General features: G+C 45.0%; 1 protein-coding gene across 4 annotated transcripts in view; it reads right to left on the bottom strand.

Moving 5' to 3' along the window:
- Positions 1 to 17,714, bottom strand: part of SPIRE1 (spire type actin nucleation factor 1) — a 144,899-nt gene that overhangs the window by 88,981 nt on the left and 38,204 nt on the right. The gene's annotated exons all lie outside the window — the stretch shown is intronic.

The following is a 17,714-nucleotide window of genomic DNA, read 5'->3' on the forward strand; positions in this document are numbered from 1 at the left end:
TCTGTGAGGAGTAGCTACACCCCTACCCATTAAACTGGAGCCTCCAATACCCATGCAACAGGTAGTCACAACCATGACCCCTTTGTGCCTCTCCAGCACCTTTTTGTATTTCCAGCTCAAGTCCCATGTGTCTCTCCAACATTCTTCTGTGTCTCCAGATAGCAGTGTTTCTCCAGGCTCATTCTGTCTGTTCTGTTCAGACCCTTTTATCGCTTCATCCCTCTTCTGTATCTGCATCTTCCTTCTGGATTCTTGATCAAGCATATATGTTGAGCCGTGACAGGTGACTGTATAAACACAACAAACTTCGGGAGACCGAAACCTCTGGGACCCAGCAACAGACAGCCCCAAACTACAGCTATAAACTACTAACTCAGTTGCTGCATAACTGTGCACTGTAGATACTACTCTTATGATTTGTTTCAGAGTACGGATACTTCCCTCAAATATAAATCAAGGGGAGTGACATGAACAATGAACTCGGCTGAAGTGAAGAGAGTAATAGAGATTAATGTATCATGTAAAGTTTAACCATGAACAAGAAAGTGGCGCTAAACGAACATGTGCTTCAATTATTCCCACCCTTACTAATGCATTCATCATTATAGTCACAGTCTACAACCAAGGCTCCTACACGTCCAATAAATATCTCTGGGAATATAAAACAAGAGGAAATCCCATAATATATGTGAAAAAAAAAAAATCTAGGAATTAATGTTCATACTACCTATTAGAGTTTATGACAGAATGACCAAATAGAGCAGAATTCCGGAGCCAGACAGCATCTAGGAGTAAGCAGGATCTTTATAAGGACTAACATCAAAGGAAATGGCTCCCAGGTGGCTCCATCATCAGTAATAAGCCACCTGCCTTCTGGGATTTGTCCAGCGCTGTGGTTATTAAAGGGCCCTTACACTTGTGAGATTTGGTCAGATTTGACCCAATTCAGATGGATTGGGTAAATCTATCTGACAAAAATCTGATGTGCCTGATGTGTAGGACCCAATGCACAATCCCATGCCATTAAGTAGAACCAAGAGATTGCAAGAGATTGATCCTCCTGCACATAGGATAAATCTCAAGTCAATCAGGTCCAACTTGTTGGACAATAAGTTGGACAAGTGTAAGGGGGCCTTAAATCTCTACATTTGTTTTTAATTTTATTTACAACAAAGCAACAATAAATGGTTATTCTTATGGTGTGTACACACTTATACAATGTGCATGAGATTTTGACTAAATAGTCAAAATCTCATCGAGATCGCATGGATTTTAACCCTTGCGATCCTGATGCGCGCTCCTGTATCGCAGGCAGAAAGTCTTGGCTGCCTTGACTATACAGTGCAGATCTGCACTATATAGTCAAAATTGTATGCAGATTGCACCGTGTGTACACACCAATAATCGCGAAACTGTAAAGAACACGGTAGATTGCTTTTTCAAAGAAAGCCAATTCTTTGCATGCTCCCATGTATTTCACCCTTGTCACTTATTTACATGACATGAACACTGGGGCATGGTATGAATGCTGCCTGTCCCTCTTTATACATATGAATTCCATCACGGGTATATTTTCTAAAGCATGCCGCACCTGCTTGTGTTTTATTTGGTGGGATAGCTCACACTTGTGGCAGACTGCCCTGTGGTACCTCCCCTGCCAGGTTTCTCCATACCCTCCTCCACTTCAAATCTCACTGAATAAAGATCACAGCATTCTTACAATGAGATCTTACCTCCCTGACTGTAAACCCTGCTATAAAGGATTCATTCTTTGCTACTGATCAAAACAAATCCTGGCAGAAGCAACACCGTGAGATGACAGAAAACATGGAAATCATTAAGAAAATCAGACAAAACTTAGCTAAAATAATGGTCTACCAACAGCGCTTTTCCCAGGTTCTACAGGGAATGAGGGAAAATGGAGACAGAGTAAAAATATATTCAGTGATCTATTATTTAGGCTGCAGCTAATGTTACCAAGTATCCATTATTATCCATTAAAAGCTTCTCTGGGTAACATATGCCGAGTATTTTGCTGGACATTTACAGAACAGTAAACTGTACCTTATAAGCAGGCTATAGCCGTCACCTCTGCACCCTCACTGACCTATGACAAAGCTCACAGAAACCACAGATGGGGTCCGGGATTAATGAAACTACATGTAAAGTGCTCATTGTTTGTGCCCTGTCATTTCACAACCGTGGTTACTTGTGGCATAGAAGGATTTTCGTTATTCATACACATTTGTAACAATGAAACTGACAGTATAGTTATATAGCCAAATCATTTGGGGAGACTTATTCATTCATCATTACTAGCTAAGCAGGACACACCACTATTCCAACACGGTCATGACTTCATGGCACTCGTAACTTGGCAACTTGTGTAGTTTCACGGCGGCAGTTACGTAGTCAGCGTAGCGTCCCTGTCGGAATGAGCGTAGTGTTCCCGCGGCCAGCGTAGTTATTATTAACTAAAATCCAGTTACCAGATACTATCTCCGATGTATGATATGGCAGGTGTGAACGTGTTCCTAAAAACACCCCCACTATCCACGCCAGCCCGAAGCGTGGCGAGCGCACGCATTACGCCTCCTCCCGACCTTTTCATATCCCTACCATCCATGTCAGCGTAGAGTTGATTATATAAAGTGTGGCGAGCGCAGCCACACTTTATAAAATCAACTCCACGCCGACGTGGATAGTGGGGGAATGAACAGGTCAGGAGGACGCGCAACGCGTCCCCTCACGGGACTTGCCACGCTTCAGGCTGGCGTGGAAAGTGTGGGTTTTTTAAATGGAGGCATTTGCCAGTATGTAACATGGAACACTGGCAAATGCCTTGCATTCGCACTCCCTCTTTGTGCAGGAGACGCACGCCCTACCGAACCCCTAACCCTGTCAGCAGGGTTGCTGTACCCTGCCGCAATAGTTACTCAGAAGCGTATCAGACGCTCCTGCGTCTCAGACAGATGGAGCACCTCTCCGCCAGCGCCTGCATGATCCCTCCCTTCTCCATCGCTGGCTGTGATCACAAGGACGGCTTGCATATGTGCGATCATTAGAAAATCACTCTGCTGTGCCCATCCATTTATATAATCCATTATCCATGGTAAATGACCATGTATAATTGGATACTGCCATTAGAGGTATTTACACTGTTGCTAATAGGTTCGGGGGGGGGGGGGGGAGGAAGGGGCACAATTCTATTAGCACCAATCGGTGTCCCTTGGCCCAGATACCCACTGTGGTTGCTTGAGGCACGCGAAGCATAATCATGTGTTTATACCTGATCCAATGAGTTTCTCCGGGTCCATTTGTGGAGGATAAATGTGGCTACTTTTTGGATACTGTAATAATACCCATCCATCAGTAATTGCGATATCTGGCCATTTTTATTGGCTGAAAATACAGTGGGGCTAAGATAGCGCCTAAGCTTTTAACTTAAATAGCTAGCAGCTTCTAGATGGTTCTAGTTATAATTCTGAACCGAAAAAATAGGGCTGCATGTATTAATACACATCGCCAGCCTTCGCCTGGCAGCCGCCGCCGCATACGTACTAACATATGCGGCTAGCATCGTGTTGCGGTGACAGAGACCCCCGCGATACCTGTAATGTGGTCTGCGGGGGTCTCCGTCACCTCCCGGCGGCTGCCAGCGTCTCCTCCTGCCCCCTGAAGCCGGATGTCCTCCCGGTTGTGACACTTGCTGGGGGAGGAGGAGATCAGGAGGACGGGAGGGGGAGGGGGGGGGGCGCGCGGACGGCGATAGAAGCCCATAGGCTTCAATAGGGTTCTCTGGGCGGCGATACCCTGCCATGCGAAAACGGGGCGGACGGGTAATGGTAAATAGTAAAATGCGGTAAAACCCCCGTTTTACCGCATTTTCCTTTTAGTACATCCCGACCATAGAGTTAAAATTATATGGAAATGGAAGACCGATAACGACACGGACCATGGCCTTATTTTTTAAGATTGCAATAAAGATGGTCTAAAAGGAAGATGGTATCTCTACAATTTCAGTATTCTTACCTAGAAACATTTGGAGTAAAATAGAAAAGAACAAAGAATGCATTGGCAGAAAGTTCTGTGCAACCCGAGATGTGTTTGCGGTGCAGTGAGAGGTTATATAGCCGCAGAGATTTATTCTGCCCATTAGTGGTTATCAGGGCTTTATTTTGGCAAAAAGCAGTTTTCGGTGACTTGATTACAGGCTATTAGAGACGAGAAATTGTACACTACTATTCTACACAACAGGCTGCTGCACTGTTATACAGCGGCTCCAAACTGCATCCTGAGAAACTAACTCCAACACAATGTGCAGGTTGTGAGATACAGGATCAGATGAAATATACTATTTCCCTAAAATATCTGGTCTATTAAGCTCAAGTACCTGGCTAATGGCACAGGAGAAGCTGACATAAGAGTGATCTACAAAGACCAACACAATCTTGTATTCTTACTGCTAGGAGATGCTTGGGCCACTCGGACTGTATCAGGAATATACCAACACACACAAATCCAACTTGCTAATATTCTGCTTTACAATCTTGTAAATATGTCAGCACTAGGTTAATCACAGTAGTAAAAGTATCCATTAGTGTATATTATAGATGAATTTACACATCAATAAGATGGACTGTAACCATAAAGTTATAATGATGAGAAATACATTAGTCATAGAATGGTCATATTTTAATGACGGGACAACAAATCATCAGTTATAAAAATATTCCTCCCACTAACCTGTACACTGTAGGTTTGTCCAGGAGAGCCAACACGTTGGCAAGGCCCCAGCAAAATGGAGGGGATGTGGTCACCGGTGGGGGCGGGGCCACATCCCATAAAAATAATAAACGAGGGAGAGACAGGCTGCAGAGGTCTCTCCCCCCTGCTCCGCAGGCTGCAGAGGTCTCTCCCCCCAGCTCCACACACAGCAATGAGCATGCGTGTGCTGAACTTGGGAGAGGCAGCTCGTCGTCTCTCTCCCTACAGCTCCCTGAAACAAGGGGGGGTCCCAGGCCCAGGTAATAAGTACCCCCCCCCCCCCCCCCCTTCTCGACACCACTGGGTTTGTCACTCCTCTTATCTATTGGTGTTTTGTCCTTACAACCAAACATTGTACATATACAGCACAATATACAGTAAGACACTTCATTTATAAATAGTAGGGACAGTGCTACTGTACATTCCCACTGAGCAGCCCTTACGCAAAAGCAGGGATCTGAACTGAAACTGAACGCTGTGGATCCCTAGGTCGACTGTAAAAAAAGAAATAAATAAAAAAATCAACAGTCATTAGGTCAACCACTATTGCACAACAGTGAAAAGGTTGACACAGGAAATATGTTGCCATGGAAATGGTCGACATGAATTTTTTACGGTTTCTGTTGTCCAAATCAACCAGTCTGTGCAAATGTGAGTCAAGATGCATACACACTGGGCGATTTTGCCCTATGTGTACAGTATGCTGACAGATGATAGGGGAAAATGGCTGTCCTGAAAAACAATCAGTGCATACACACTGAGCGTTTCAGTGATTTTCCCGGGAGAGGACAGCTTTCCATAGGACGCTATGGAAACCCTCCACTCCATCGCTCATCTGCTGGTAATACCAGCAGATGAGCGGCCGGGCTAGCAATGATTCGGGAACCTACTCTGTGCATATGGTAGGGGATATAGACTGTAAGCTTCACAGTGGCAGATGCTGGTGTGAAAAGCCCCATACACACTAGCAAATGGGGGCTGCGGCCAATATAATTCACAATGCTTTCCGCACACGCACTGAATAAAATCGGCCACCAATATCGTTCAGTGATATCACTGGGACCTGCTAAACATGCAGGTCCCTTGGCTTTATTGCTAAATTCACCTGCATGTTTGGAAGACATCAATCATCATTAACAACGGGCGGGATCACGCATTGTTAAGGGTATCGAGTGTACACACTAGACGGTATTGTGAACAGAAGCCTCTTTCTGAGCCATATTGTTCACAATATCGCCTAAGGCAGTGGTTCCCAACCCTGGTCCTCAAGTACCCCCAACAGTGCAAGTTTTCCAGGTGACCCGGCAGGTGCACTCATTATTCAGACACATTTTAAAAGATCCACAGGTGGAGCTAATTACATCACCTGTGATTCTGTGTGGAGACCTGGAAAACGTGCACTGTTAGGGGGACTTGAGGACCAGGATTGGGAACCACTGGCCTAGGGGCTAAAGACAGAAACAGCCTCTGTAAAGTGCTGCTAGATGTGTGTGCTATAGAAACAACGGTTAATAAATAACAATCTGACAGTAGTAAGAATTAGCCCATTACCTGACTAACATATGTACGGTGGTGAAGGTTTAGATAATCCGATATTTCGAGATTGATTCCCAGTTCAAACCCTTTTGTCTCTAATAGCGGATTAATGTTCTTTTTCCTTTCTGGAATAGTGTGATAAAATGTACCAGTAGTACCACATATCATTTTTGTTTTCTTATTGGTGAAACTGCATATGACAAATACAGAGTAATGTGGAGCAGTCATATTTTATGTGCAAAAATGAATTTCCTCCCCTCCCTTTAGCTCAGAACAAAGATTCCATGTTTACACCTTTAGGCAGTGTGGTTGGTCAAGTGTGCAGAGCCAAGAGTAAGCAGAGCCGTAAACAGGTATATAGACAGCTCTCGCATTTGTGTGTGGTTCATTAGGCCAACACCAAAAGGTTGAAATGTGCAGTGTCGACAAGCAAAAGGTCAACACGGAAAAGAATGACAAATGAAAAGGCTTGACATGAGTTTTTCACCTTTTTGGTGTCAGTGACACCTGAGCACGTGAATTAGTCATGCTTCTGGTGAGGTTTCTTCCTGCCTTTACTGTTCCCAACGGTAGTCCCCATGGATGGTTAATTGTGAAAAATGTAAAAAAAAAATACAACTCCATGTCGACATTTTCATGACTTTAAGCTTGTTTCGACCTTTTGACCATATGGAGTCAATCTATTGATTATCAACGGGTGCCGAATGACGCTCCGACAGTGGGGATCCTGACTGCTGGTGCTCCATCAGGGAGGATATCAACACACAGGGGCTATTGTCCCTTGTGGGGGTGCGTGACACCATAGAGGGAGAATAGAACCTGTGGTGAGCGTAGCGAGCCACCGGGCCTGCAGCGAGCCTGCAAGGGGCTTCTTTGCGCTCGACCCCCTGTCAGAGCACAGACAGTCGGGATCCCGACGTTTGGAGGCGCATACCACACCCTTGTCAACCTACCATCTGTATAACATTTGGGTGCATAAGTTTGTAGACACTGAGCTTACGTATAGCACTGGGTCTAACTGTTCATTTAGATGAAAGATTACAATAGATGGATGAATTGCATCAAATTATACGTTTAACTGTAGCAGTCATATTCTAAAAATATCTGGTTTAAAAAGGGAAAGCTGCAGGAAGGTGGTGACCATGTCTGTATTAATCTATGGGTCTATAATCACCAAGTTTTAATATACTTCAACAAGTGCATTGGTCCTCTCAGGAGACTGAGGTTTTCTATATATTAAGCTTAGAACATATGCAAAGCAAGTAATATTCTTGCAGTCACTTTGCAATTATAGAAGGTATTATTGTCATTTAATAATATGAAAGATGAAGAGAAGCTTTTCTCTACAATGAGAGCACAATTAGATTCTTCTGTACCATGTCGCTAACACTTTGCTCATGCTGTGAGACCTGCTGGATTTACAAGCAAGATGTTGCTGGCATATTAGCAAATAGTATATAAAAAGGTGTGTCTGCTAGTAATCTCCTCTGTAGTACAAGTCCCACATACGGTGACTGCTTGTCACAGTCAGAGCTATCTTTAGTCAATATTTATACAGCACATAGCATACACACCAGGCAGCTAAATCCAGGAACAGGGGATCACAGCTATGCTGTATCAGTCATGTACGTTAGAATACAGACAGCAGTGGCGCCACTAGGGGGGTGCGGCACGCACCCGGGTGTCACCCTTCGGTAGGGTGACACCTAACACTGCTGAACACTGCAAGCTAAGAGCATAAAAGAAGCACTGGTGTAGTCAACCTAGTTTCATATTAATCTACATAAGTATAATTGAATGATGGGTACTTATGTATTAGCAGGGCCGCCCATTTAGCATACGTACGGCACCGTAGAGAAATCGCATCGCATGCAACTTTTTGCGAGCCACGAGCCTGAAGCATGGTGAGCGCAGCGAGCCCCGCGAGAGGACGCAGAATACATGTAACGTAATCCGCGTCTGCTCGCCACGCTTCGGACTCGGTGGCTCACCACACATATAAATTCAACTCCACGCCGACGTGGATAGTGGGGGTATAAAAAGGTCGGGAGGACGCGTTCCGCTGTGCTCGCCATGCTTCGGGATCGCGTGGATAGTGGGTGGGTGCCTAAATCCCATTGTATGTCATACAAGTGTATACTAAAATAAAATGGCATCGCACCCTATAAAATCGCATGCGATTATATGTGCGATGCGATCTCATCACACCGTACAAGGCCAGAGAGCAGTGAATAAATTACAAAGGAAAATCGCATCGCATGCAAAAATGGCATGCGATGCGCTGTGATTTTCTTACGCAGAATCCCCCACTAAGCTTTTTGCTTAGTGGGCGCCCGACAAATAAATAAGTACCGGATGATGTTGATATGTGTGTGTGTGTGTGTGTGTGTGTGTGTGTGTGTGTGTGTGTGTTCAACAATAACTCTTGAATGCTTTAACTAATCGTCTACAAACTTTGCACACTGACTGATTTTATGTGACAAATTTAGGATATAATAAAATAAAAAATATAAGATATATTAGTCAGTGGTACATGTAAAAACTTTAAATGGTTAAAATCACTGTTTACACCCTTTTGTGATTTTTAGTGCAAGATATTTTTGTCCGGTATTGTTTTCCCTGTCTTACCCTGAGCTGTACCGCACTGGAGCGTCCGGGTGCAGCCGTTGTTGTGATGTAAGGCCCATTTCACATGCTCCGGCTCCTGCTGGGTAGCGAAACCCCGCACAAGCAAGAAGCCGTGCCGTACACAGAAGTTTAGAATGGTGGGGATGGCCACAGCCCGGCAGCCGTCCCTTCCAGTGGTGACATCCGACTGCAACCGGCCGGCCGTGGCCGCCCCGTGTGAATGGATACAATCATGTCCATTATTAACCTCTGTGTACGGTACAGCTTTTGGCCGTGCGGGGTTTCGCCGCCTGACAGGAGCCGGAGCATGTGAAAGGGGCCTAAGAATACTCCTTGCAGTGAAGATAGGGAAAACAATACTGAAGGGGGTCATTTTTGATTTACAGATTAATAAGCTAAATAGAAAAACAGTTATCTGCCATATTAAGGATAGGCATGCCTGGTGTGCCCAGGCAAACCCATCACCAGGGCCAGCATTCTATATTGCACTATGGCTGGGCATTATGTAAATTGCACTACGAGGGGCACTTTGTAAATGGCACTATGGGGCGCATTATGTATACGGCACTTCATGGGGCATTATGTGTGTAAATAGCACTACTGGGGGCGTGGTGGTGTCAAGCATTTTATACTTGTGATTTGTAACATAAAGGGCAACTATCCCTATAAAAGCTGACCTCTGCAATGCGCTCCAGTGTCTTGCGGGAGGAGGCCCAATGGGGGGGGGGTGTGACACCATGACTCACTACACTGGGTGACTCCAACACTAGAGACGCCTGTGACAAATAGTGAAAATATATGTATCTAGGTGGATATATATGTGATTTTATCTTTTACTTGGTAATGTTACTATATTTACCTTACAGAAGTACAGAATGAAACCACCTGATAATGCCAAACTGTGGAGATGACAGAATAACTCCTAGTCTATACTATGAAAATAATGCCAGTTACCATACAAATCACCATGAAGTGCATTTCTGTTACCCAGGAGAACGTAAGCCTCACAGAATACAGATTCTCCAATTTCACTGTGATGAAAATGATGATATTCACCACCAAAGGAATGGGAAAGATTTCACACTTTACATTTTCAGAAAAGCAAGTGTATAATCTAGGTAATATACATACTGTGTTTATTGATGTCAAGTAAGGAGTTTTCTTTTCCCTTTAAATTTGCACCAGAATCCCCAACTAACATTGCCTATTACTATTATACTTAACTTTTTAAGAACAATTAATGCTGCTTTCACTAGAGCCCATTTAGCACAGGAACAATAAAGTAAAGCGCTCTCTCACGAGTGTTTGCTTTTCTCTGGCAGTATTTCAAGGTCACAGCGATACTGCATTGTTATATCATGTGAACAGTCAGGTAGGGCTGCCGGAGTATATGCCAGACAATATGAACTCAAATACTTCACGTGCAACTAGTATGTATCCCGCCATGTATCCATGCATTCACCATTTTTGATTAAACTATAAACACACACACACACACACACACACACACACACACACCTGACTTTTGGTCGACCCAATGATAACATTCCATTTCGGGCTAAGTGAATAAAGACACATCTATACCAAATAGAATAGTAAAAAACTATTTGAAAAATTTGTACAGTAGTTTTTTAAGTTAGCCCGGAATAATAAACTGATGACAAAAAAAAAAAAAAAAAAGATCGTTTTGTCCATGTACCTTTTAAACTTTCCATCTACTGGGGCCCATACACCTACTGGCAGATTCCTCATCCTGATGTAGTGGATTTCTACCGCTTTCACACTGCCAAAACGTTTTAAAAACCGGTATTTTTAAACGGTATTTAAAACTGGTCTCAGCCTTCACATTGCAGTAGATTACCGTTTTAAATACCGTTTAAGTACCATTCATATCAGTCAACCCATTTAATCCCCTGAACATGTCTGGAATCTGTTGTTTTTACTAAATACTGTTTCAGAGCCATTCTCACTGCTTTAAAAAACGGCTCTGAAACATGTAGGACTCTGGGCGGGATGTATTAACATACATCGCCGCCCTTCGCACGGCAGCCGCCGCGATGCTGCCGCATATGTACTAACATATGCGGCCAGCATCGGGTTGCGGTGACGGAGACCCCCGCGATACCTGTGATGTTGGCTGCGGGGGTCTCCGTCACCTCCCGGCAGCTGCCAGCATCCCCCTGTGTCTCCTCCTCCCCCCTGAAGCCGGATGTCCTGCCGGCTGTCACACCAGGGGGAGGAGGTGATCATCATCACAGGAGGACGGGAGGGCGCGCGTACGGCGGGCGGCGAAAGAAGCCCATAGGCTTCTATAGGGTATAGAAGGGTGGCGATACCCTGCCTAGCGAAAACGCTGCGGACGTTTATTGATACATAGGAAAATGCCGTAAAACGGGGGTTTTACGGCATTTTCCCTTTAGTAAATCTCGCCCTCTGCTTTTTAAACGTTTTGAAATACCGGTTATCTTTAACCAGTAAATCAACTCTGGCACTTTCCCACTGCAGCCTTAAACGTTTTGAAATGGGAGAAAAAACGGCAGTATATCGTTTAACAAGTGCGGCGTGAAAGGGGTATAAAAATAAAAACACCTTATCGTTATAAATCCCAGATTTACCGATCCCAAATTGAGTATTGAGTATTTCCAACATGTTGGATTCCCCCGACACAAGCATCTACAGAGCAGGGAATTCACCCGGATACCCGCCTGATGCATGAGCCCTATACATTTATATAGACAAACTTTTACAAGACAAAATTTCAATTTTAGAGATTGAAATACTAACTGCCACATTACAGGCAGTGTTTGAAAAATGGCAGTTAGTAGCTGCTTGGTTGGTGGTTTATCACTCTCCATGGCTTAGTAGATCTTGCACCTATCAGCTACACCACGGCTGCAGCATATGTCACCACTCAGTAGTGAAAGGAATCCATCACAAGAGAATAAAGTAACTACATTTTGATAGAACAAGCCAAAAACAAAGCCAAGCAATTTAGCAATGTAACAGCAGCGTTCAGCAGGTATATTTTACTGTCAAAATTGCAGTTAACATTAAATTACTGTGAAATATATAATGTACTTGTGTTAAAGTACCAGTGGGTACAGTGCGCCAAGTAGCTGGGAATTGAGAGTGCAGGCACATTTATATGTAAGGTAATCTGTGTCACATAACTCAGAGGAGCCCCGTGGAGGGAGACACTCAATGAGATCCCTGGTAATTATTAGCATTCTGACTGCTTCTGCCTCCATTGACTTGCAGTGATCCTAGCTCATCACTTCCCTCAGAGCAACACTGTTGACAGCCAGGGAGTTGAACAGTAGTTCAATGTGTCACTAAGAATTTAATATACACATGAACACTTTCTTAAAAGTCACAGCACAGCAGGGTATACATTTTCTTATACAGATTAACCACTTGTAATAGAAAATCTGTCTGGAGTTCTGTATATTACATTTTTAGAATATAGTGGCTATAAATAGCCCACATATAATGCCATAATAGTTGAAAATAAGTGCTTTAGATGCATGCAGTACTTCTTTTCCATTGCCGCCTAACCCACGTTATTCCAGGCCATGGCTCAATGAAAATAAAAATCTCCAAAAATAAGGGAAGAACCTGGGAAATTAACGCAGGTCACATTAACCCCTTCAGTGGCAATCCCGAGAATTATCCGGGCTGTGCCTCAGTGCCCAGTCCGGCAAGCCCTTAAAATTCTCAGGATTGCCACTGTTTAGAGCCGGGCAGCGCTGCGGAGTTCACTCACTGATCTCAGGCAGCTTCGGTGCTGCTCGGCTCCCTCCCCTCTGCAGTGCCTCCTCCTCCTACCCTCCCCTCTGGCTTTAGTATTGTCCTGTCCGGCGCAAGCTTATGACAAGCCGGCTGCCGGGAGCAGAGGCGGTGGCGGCGGGGAGCAGGGCCGGGCAGCGGCTGATTCACAGTTCAGCGGCGCTGCCCGGACCCAGGGAGAGTGTGGTGGTTTTTTTTTTTTAGGGAGCGCTCCCCATAAAAACCTTGCCCAGTGGGAGCACTCCTTAAAAAAACAAACAAAAAAAAAACACCACTGAAGGGGTTAAAGCATTGGGAGAGGCAGCTCCTCTGTGCTTGGAAATTATGTAATCTCCAAGTGTTGGCAAAACAGAAACACACAGCTGGAGTGTTACTACACTAAGTTATTATTTGGTCGAAACATTGATGTTAACAAGGGCTGACAGGGATGGAACAATGTTAAAAAACCTGTGTACAGAACTGGAATTTAGGTGTAATAGGGGTATAAAAGATCATTAAGTAATTGAGTAACTAGGCAAACATCCAATTGAAAGTCACCACAATAACCACACGTTGCCACATCAAAAATCAAAACACACACACACACACACACACTAGCACCAATCACCATTAGTTAGCAGCTTGAAAACTCCAAATGTAACAGTTGTAAAACAGCCCATTGACGCTATGAGCGATACATACAATATGCCGGCAATCAAAAAGGTTTCACAGTACACAGATATGGAAATTCAGGTGCTCTGTAAATTACCTAAACCTCTACGCCTACCTTCTAGCAGCCTAACCATCTCCCCCCTCGGCACCCTGACCCTAACCCTCCTTGTTAGAGGCTAACCACCCTTACCCCAGAAAAAACCTAACTCCCCCCACCCCCCACCCCACCCTACCCGCTTCCAACGCTTCTTGGTGTCTAATCCAACACCCCACCCGCCCAAACCTAAACCACCCTGCCGACTAGTACCTAACCCCCGCTTAACCGGCTGGAAGCTAGCCAGCCCGCAACTTGCCGAACAGGATGTCAGTTGTGTTCCAGGTTCGGCATACTAATGTCTTTTTCGATGTTCCAGTATCTCTAGTAAGGCAGCTAGCTACTAATGACATAACAGCAGGTTAATCTTATGTAAAATAAGTCTCTGCAACCTAATATCACTATTCCATTCTATAACCAGTCACTGTAAACATTGCACTCATGAACAATATTCCTACATCAAAAATCACTGAACAGTAATGGCATACAAATGTTTTTATGCTGCATTAACCATATGTAATAATGACCCATTTAAATATGTATACTATTGTCAACAAATGGAATGTGCATAAAATCTGACAACAGTCACTGCATAAAAGCTGAGTTGTAAGGATGACTGACCTTCATGTAGGGGTGCCGGATGGGAACCAGACTGTTAAAACACAGACAGACAGGTTCCCGACAGCCACCGGCTATTCTCCCTCGTGGGGTTCCACGACCCCCATAGAGGTAGAATAGAATAGGTGGTGAGCGTAGCGAGTCACTGTGCCCGCAGCGACCCCGCAAGGGGCTTTGTTGCGCTCGCCATCTTGTCTGAGTCCAGCCAGTCGGGATCCCGACGTCTGGCTAATGACTGTCAGGATCCAGACTGTCGGAACCCTATACCACACCCTCATGTAGCACAAGATTCATGTAGAACAAGATGCAATAGGTTTCATACGCAAAACTGTTTATATACAAATGTAGCTACACACACACACACACACACACACATCTAAATCTTCAAAGTAGCAATCACTTTAAAATAATTCTACAATTTTTTTTCTTAATATGATAAAGGGAACTATCTTCAAGACACTGATTTACAGACTGATTTCCACTTAATCATTTGTTGGTTTTTCTAAACATTCTTCCGTTTGTTCTCACACAGGATAAGCGTCACTATGCGGGAAAACTCAATCAGACTAGTTAGATATTTAACCCTGGTCACGCTTAGAAGGTGGAATAAATATGGTCTCCGAAACAACGGAGGAGGAGGAGGAGATAGGAAAGACTAATACATGCTAGTGACTGCTATATTACATTTAATAACGTCATGACATAGAAGGTTTCTACCACTGTGTTATATATTAGGAATACATTTGATTCATCAAGTAATTGTTCTTAGCAAATTTTCCAAAATGTTTATGAATATGCCAAGATAATCTGGCATTCTGGAATACATACCCAGTTTTCTGAAAAGGGAGAATCAACAGTAAATAAAATAAAAATGAAATGAAAAGAAGTGGAATGTGCTAAATCTCATATATTTAGCCAGAACTGTCAATCTGTGACTCTGTGTATAATGCTGGGCGGACAGACTGATCGCACACACTATAGCTGCCGCGGGCCACCAACAATGTGCACACACATTATAGGTGCCCTACCCCCGCCACACAACTGCTATATACATAAAATACATACACAAGTGGCCGGGGACCACACATCAAGGTCCAGTGACGTTAACACCAGAGGCATGGCCTTGCGCCGATCAAGGTACTGCCTCTCGCTCCAGCTCACCCCCACACGCTGCAGCCACTACAGCATATACATTGATAACACTACTTACTCCCAAACCTGCCCTATAAGCAGCACATTGTCCCGTTCACACTGTGCTGCTGCCTCCCTCCTTCTCCTGCTTCCTCAATGGAGCTCATGGGAATTGTAGTCCCCTGGGCATCCCGCTGCTGATGCTCAGGTTGAACTAGGACTACATATGCCAGCTAGCCGCGCTGCATGTGTCACTGGCAGAGGAGGAGGCAGCGAGGACGCCGTGGTGCCGGAAGCCGCTGAAACCCAGCGGCCTCCCCCTCCACACTGGCTTCTGGCACTGTGTGGAAGGTGCTGCCTTGCAGCAGCAGGTAACACAAAGCGTCTACACCCCTCACCCTCCCACCACTCACCCCCACAAGCCTGCAACCCCGTTAGCAGAGTGCACAACACCGACCTAGGCCCCGCACAACAGAGGCTGGGGGGGGGGGCATTGTTACATATCAGGGGGCATACATGGCCATGTACTCCTGGGTCTGCAGCTACATTCCCCCTGGCAATAAATATATTTACCTCCCCATTGACAATGGCCATTGCGATGTGTGCACCCCTACATCCACTTCCAATAACGCAACAACCGCCCCTCCACCACCCCTACCACGCCAGAGTGGCCTCTCCCCTATAAACATGCACAAACCCAGTGCCGGCAGCCTCACACCCACCCCTCCAACACCGCTGACACCCCCGCACCCAACTTCAGCACACCCGCACCTTCCCCACCCACATGCGCAACTCCGCACCTACAACTCCACCACACCCTCACCCAACCCTCCCACAGCACCAGTTAACACCCTCCTCCCACGTGTGGCAACCCCCCACTCAGGGTACTAATGCACCCACGCCACGCACCCTGCTCAATACCCGGTACTACTGCACCCAGCCACAACAACACTGCACCCATCCACACATCCCTCCCCCACCCACTCCACCCCTGCTTCCACACCCACAACAGAAAATCCTCTATGTAATTAATAGTAACCATATCTCACACAATAAAGGCATTCACAGATTAAAAGGGTGAAGCCCCTTACGACGGTGTGAAGAGTGCCTGTAGGGCATGATAAATCACCTAGTGCAATATAACCAGTATTGTAAGAAAACAGATAACAGAACAAATCACTTTCTTTATGGTATTTGCTAACCTCTCAGGATTTCGCCATCACCATACTATATGGCGATAGAAAAGCATTCAGATGTACATATTAAAAAGAAAGTGATAAGCAGATGTTTGTGGCTTATCATTTTTGCGCGCATCAGCCGGTATGTGTGCTAACTTGTGGCGATCACCTTTTATCTACTTGACCATTGGATGTGGTATATTTGGTCAACAGTTTCAAAATGTCGACACAAGTTTTCATATCTTTACAGGTGGAGTATCACTTATCCAAACGGGATGCAGTTAAGATCCCGGCGGTCGGGATCCCGGCGTTCAGAATCCCGACGCCGGAATCCCGACCGCCGAAATGCCGACACTTTCTCCCTCCTGGGGTGTCCACGACACCCCTGGAGGGAGAATAAATTAGTGTGCCGAGCGTAGCGAGGCACCGGGCCCGCTGCGTGGCGAGCGCAGCGAGCCCGCAAGGGGGGGCGATCCACGTCCCCCCCTTGTCGGCATTTCGGCTGTCGGGATTCCGGTGTCGGGATTCTGAACGCCGGGATCCCGACCGCCGGGATTCAATACTGAATCCATCCAAATTATTCCGAGAACCACAGTTTCCAAAATGTCATTTATTTCTATTAAAAACCTACTGGGGACATCTGTAACTGGCACTACTGGGGACATCTGTAACTGGCACTACTGGGGACATCTGTAACTGGCACTGCTGGGGAAATAAGATGTAACTGGCACTAAATATGTGCAAAAACATGATTGTTTGGCATTCAAATTCAGTGTCTGAGATTAGTACACAAACTTTGTTTCATGTTTTGGGACATTGTTTCATGCACAAATAAAATATATTTGTGTATGTGTTTGAGGTGTTTATACAACATAAATGCAAGATACCTCAAGATACATCATTGAAATATTAAAATATTCTGAAAAACAGAATAATCCATTATCCAAAATGTTTCTGTTCCTGAGCATTTTGGATAAAGGGATACTCAACCTGTATGAATGTTGACACCTGAGCATGTGGAACCCCAATTAGTGTACCACTTCGTTCGTCATGCTTCAGGCCAGATGTCTCTCTATGCTACCATCGCACTTGGCACACCTTACCATTTCCAATAGGAGCCCATATGGGTGGTTAAGTATGAAAAATATCTCAAATCCATGCTGGCACAACTGCTCTTTTACATATCTTTTGGGAGTGCCCAGCTATAGCTAAACTGTGGTCTTCAGTATTTGTAGTATAATTACGGTTTTGAATTTCCCGATCCCTCCGACTCCATTGTTAGCAAGGCTTCACCTGTTCCCGGGAGAGTTATCCAAAATTGATAG

This window comes from Crinia signifera, chromosome 5 (assembly GCF_055691185.1).
Source record: "Crinia signifera chromosome 5, ASM5569118v1, whole genome shotgun sequence".
Lineage (NCBI taxonomy): Eukaryota > Metazoa > Chordata > Amphibia > Anura > Myobatrachidae > Crinia > Crinia signifera.